This window comes from Muscardinus avellanarius, assembly GCF_963383645.1.
Source record: "Muscardinus avellanarius genome assembly, chromosome: 2".
Taxonomy (NCBI): domain Eukaryota; kingdom Metazoa; phylum Chordata; class Mammalia; order Rodentia; family Gliridae; genus Muscardinus; species Muscardinus avellanarius.
In genome coordinates, this window is record NC_137787.1 from 154,233,301 (window position 1) to 154,238,489 (window position 5,189).

At 35.6% G+C, this 5,189-nt stretch overlaps 1 pseudogene across 1 annotated transcript; it reads right to left on the reverse strand.

Moving 5' to 3' along the window:
• Positions 1-683: 683 nt before the first annotated feature.
• LOC308258313 (small ribosomal subunit protein eS27-like) lies at positions 684-840 on the reverse strand (annotated as a pseudogene). Its single transcript has one exon. The product of its transcript is annotated as a small ribosomal subunit protein eS27-like (transcript).
• Between the last annotated feature and the right edge of the window lie 4,349 nt (positions 841-5,189).

The window sequence follows — 5,189 nt, forward strand, 5'->3', positions numbered from 1 at the left end:
TGCACCACAGCTCCCTGCTCTAATTTTATTTATTTTGAAACAGAGTCTCACTAAATTGCTGAGGACCTTGCTAAGTTACTGGGACTGGATTTGAACCTAAGATCCACCTGTCTCTACCTACTATGTACTTGGATTACAGGTGTGGGCCACCACATTCCTCTTATTTGAGGATTCTTAAACAGACTTTAATTCAATTCTCTTGATCTAGTCTCCCATTCCTACTTTCAGAGGAACTGGGCCAGCCATTACTAAGCTTTTTATTGGTGAAAATACTTCATGACCTAATTCCTGTCTTTTAACATAGTAGGCAAAAAATTTCTTGTATTATTTCATTTTCTGGATGCTACACCCTCTTCTATTCTCCATCTTTTTATGGTGTTACATTTCTTATGAACATATATTTACTATAATTTGGGGTCAGTTTTAGTAGAAGTGGAGATAAATATGTTTGTTAATATACTTTATTTAATAATAAACCTTCACATAATTTTCTTCTGAGATTTTTTTTCTTTGGTATTTGTCCATAATCAAAATTTTATTTGAAAACTAAAATAGGAGATAATTGTTGTATACTTTTCAAAAGTCAAACACTATTACATTATCTTGATACATTAACTAGAATTACTGAATTTTTAATAAGGTTTTCTGTCAGAAAACACAAATCCAAGTAGCTATCTAAGTCATTAGTGTTGCTTTCTTCTAAATGAACAACCTTCTGAGTCCAGCCTTCCCTTTTCCAGGCTGACACAACACTGTTGAACCACCGACACAGGGACCTGCTTTCTGAGCATGGCTGAACACCAGAGCAATTTTGTAGCAACCTAGACATTTTACAGCCATAAAATAAGAATTTGGACTTTGAACTAGCCATTTATTTTTATGATTTTTTTTCTTTTCCTCCTCCCAGGAAGGATGTAGTAAATCTCTAGCCATAGGGATGGTGACCCCTTTGCAAATGGAACATGTCCAGATGGAGGGTGTGATACACAGCTAGTCTGATTTTTTTTTTTTTTCTCGGTACTGAAGATGGAATCCAGGGGAATTCTACCTCAGAACTACACCCAGAGGCCTATTTTTTATCCTTTATATTGAAACAAGGTCTCAGTGAGTTGCAAGAGGCCTCACTAAGTACCTGAGGCTGGCCACAAACTGCTATCTTCCTTTCTCAGCCTCCCAAATGCTGGGATTACAAGCATGTGCCACCAGGCCTGGCTGAGTCTGCTTTTTTTAAATAAACGTATTTTTAAAATTCTGCCATTAGGTAAACAATTCAACAAAGAATATTTTATGTGTTTCAGAAATAATTTTGCGGCGGGGCGTGGTGGCGCACACTTGTAATCCTTGCGCTTGGGAAGCGGAGACAGAAGGATCGTGCAGGTTCAAAGCCAGCCGCACTGGTTTAAGAGACCCTGTTTCCAAATAAAAATATAAAATAGGTCTGGGAGTGTTGCCCGAAGGTAGAAAGGCTTCCAAGAACCCCAGTACCACACACACACACACACACACACACACACACACACACACACAAATGTTTGCAAGTAACAGTTTAAACACTGACTCTAATAATCTCTTAATTTTTCTCTTAATTTTCATTCTGGTCAGCCTTCTCCGCAGTTATAATCTAAAATATTGACCATATAATTTAGAAGAAAGAAGATTTATTTTCTTATGGTTTTGAGTTCAGTCCATGTTCAGCAGGAGTGGTGGGGGCCTGCAGATCTCAGGGAAAGGAGGAGTAGAAAGGAAGATCATATGGGCTCTGCTCGTGCTTCTTATTATGAAGACCAGAAGGAAGCAAAAGCAAGAGGAAGAGGAGCCATATTTCAATACCAAGGCCACACTCCCAGGGACTCACCCCTTCCAGAGACACCCACCTACCCAGGCCCCACCCAGATAAACCTATTACAATGAATTCATCTACTGCTGGGATTATAACTCTCATGACTCAATTATATCCTCTCCAAATGTTAATAAATGGACTCTTCAGGAAACACTTTATAGCTAACTATAATACTCTCTAAAAGTACTTGATGCTAAGTTTTTTTTTGTTTTTGTTTTTGTTTTGTTTTGTTATTTTTGCTATACTGGAACCCAGGGGCATTCTATCTTTGAGCCAACCCCCCCACCCCAGCCCTATTTTTTATTCTTTGTTTTGAAAATAGAGTCTCACTGAGTTGCAGAGGGCCTTGCTAAGTAGCTGCTGCTGTCTGTGAACTATGATCCTGCTGTCTCAGCCTCCTGAATGCTGGGATTACAAATGTAAGCCACTATACCCAGCTTGATACTAAGTATTTTTAAAGAACAAAAGAAAAGTAAGAAATAAAGTTGATTAGTGTAACCCAAAGTAAGCAAAATTAATGTGTCCACAAATAGACAGTGTTATCTTTTCCCAGTATACTTCTAAGCTAATATAATATATAATTAATACAATTTATGTAATCATTTTCAATTGAAAATATAATATAAAATTTTTTCTGAGCAAAATAATTCAATAACATTATACATTTATATTGGACATTCCAGAATGTTTCCAAAGTTGTAATATAAAAATCTATTTACTTTGTTGAAAATTAATACTAGAAGCATCTATTTTCACAAAGACTGACATGCAAAACTAAAATCAAATTATATTTGTCAATAAGTTTCAAACTGTACTTCTTTAGTTCAAATGACAACACATAGCCATTAACTCAATATAGTCATTTTTGAGTATGTTTTGCCATTACCTCATCTCATTGGCTTGAGAGAGAAACTATTTTGCATATAATTAAGGGCTCAGAAGGAACATTATGACATTTATTCATAGCTCGTATAGACAATTACTTAGAACATTAACTGGGCCTAAGTCATTTGGAATTTTGCTCTACCATTTTAAAGACACCATGGGAAATGCATTAAATATATTCATGTGTTGGAGTAGATTTAAAGGTTAAAACTTCTTAAAAAAACTTGAGGTTTGCCGTCTTCTGTTCCAATGAACTTCCTCAGGGCCTTTTAACAAGTTGAACATCTAAATTAGAATTTCAAATTTTTTTGTCACTACCAATTTTTAAGTCATTTCTTTTGTCTTAAGTATGAGGATCTATCCTCTATCCTCCAACAATAAATGCCAACCATCTACCTCTATAAAAAATCTGGTGGATAGAAATAATGTTTATGAAAGACTGTTGAACACATATGCAGGATCTCTGTACTTGCTAATATCAATGATATTCTTTATGATTATTTGATCTCATTACTTTGCTAAGAAATATGCGTTTGGAGGATATGCATTATTTCATTTTGGCTACAAGAAAAGACCGCATGAAATCAGATCTAGACTACTCAATAGAGTACAATATACATCTTTACTACACTGTTCAGTGAGTCATTTAGGATTTCATATATGTATACAAACAGAAGTTTTCAAAACAGCTCAGGCCTACTATCAATGTCATGAGAAGTTATGAAATGTCTCACTCAGTGCCCCATCTCTAATCCTTTTCATAATACATATTTTATATATACTTCAGAACATGGAGAGGATGTTATTTGATTGAATGCATTTTTCCTTGACAATTGTTTTAGTCTTGAGGTCATAAATAAACATACAGCTAAATAGAGTTTAACAGTTCTTGAAAGAGAAGGCATTAGGGTGGGGAAAGGAAAGAAAGAAAGGTGTCTTCAAAAACAATTGTCTAGCCCGGTGTGGTGGCTCATGGGTGTGGCTCCTCCCCGTGCTTGGGAGGCAGAGACAGGAGGATAACGCTGGTTCAAAGCCAGCTGTACTGGTTTAAGAGACCCTGTTTCCAAATTTAAAAGAATAAAAATAGGTCTGGGAGTATAGCCCAGAGGTAGAAGGGTTTCCAGGAACCCCAGTACCACACACCCACCCACACACACACACACAAAAAAAAAAGTGTCTAATCAGTCTTGGGATTATGGTGGAGGCAGAGTATTACTTTTACTCAACTCTAGAAGTGTTTTTAATACTTTTTTTTTTACTTTTGAATTGATTAATTTTTGGTGGCCAGAGTTGAAGTCAGGGGAATTCTATATCTGCACTTTACCTCTAGACCTTTTTTATTTTTTTATTTTGAAACAGGGGCTTGCTAAATTACTGAGGCTAACCTCAACCTCATACCTGTGATGGATCCTTGAGTCCCATCCTCCTAAGTACTGGGATTTCAGACCTACACACCACTACACCCAACAGTTTTTCACTATTAACTCTCAGAAGTGTTTCTATAATTTATTAGTCTGAAAAACTTGATAATTAGACTCATTGGAGAGTCCACCTATATTTTTTAGTGCTAGTTTATAATTTGTAATTTTCATTCTTAGTTTTGTTTGGTTTTATGTACTCACTGGAAATTTTCTACTCTTTAAAGCATGTTAAGTTAGACAACTTTTCTCTTCATCATTTACTAAATTCTGAATTTCTTTACAAAAATCAATTTAAAGAATAAAGAACACTGAGAAAAAAATAGTCACTAATGCACCTTTTACTGTTATGTCCCAATTGGAAGATAAAGAGAAACTAGCTAAAGATGTACTGAATAGCCCTGCTGCTGCTTCAGTCAGGCAGCTCTCAGTTTAGCATCCTAAGGAGCCAGATAATCCTCTCAAGTACTGAAGCTAAACAAAATGGGAGATAGTTTAGTTCATAAAGCCCGTATCAATGTTTGTAAATTCTGCATCCTGCCGTGCATATATTTTTGCGGGAAGGCGTCACTGATTTGAATAGGCAATTCTGTATACAGATCGATGGTGGGATATGGTAAATAGCTCTAAAAAGAACTTAAATTACAAAATAGCTTGTGGCTAAATGCTTTATCTAAAGCATTAATCCATCTGTTCAAATTAAGCCATGTTTTAGGAAAATAAACTACAAGTAAATAAAAGTGAATAATGAAATAATAGAGACATCCTCTCTGAGACAAATGTGTCTGCAGTATAAAAACATCACTGCTGTGTGTGTGTGTGTGTGTGTGTGTGTGGGGAGGCTTATTCTGAAATACTATTTTTTATGGCTTCCCACAATAAAATGGCTACCTTGGTATAATAAACAAATCATACGTGACAAAGTCAGTCTGAAATATTTTAAGTTTACATTTTAAAAAAAGGCCATAAATACAAACAAATGTGTATTCTGTAGCATTGTATGTGAATCTTACTCTTTATCAGGAGCACACACATGTCCTCTTCTC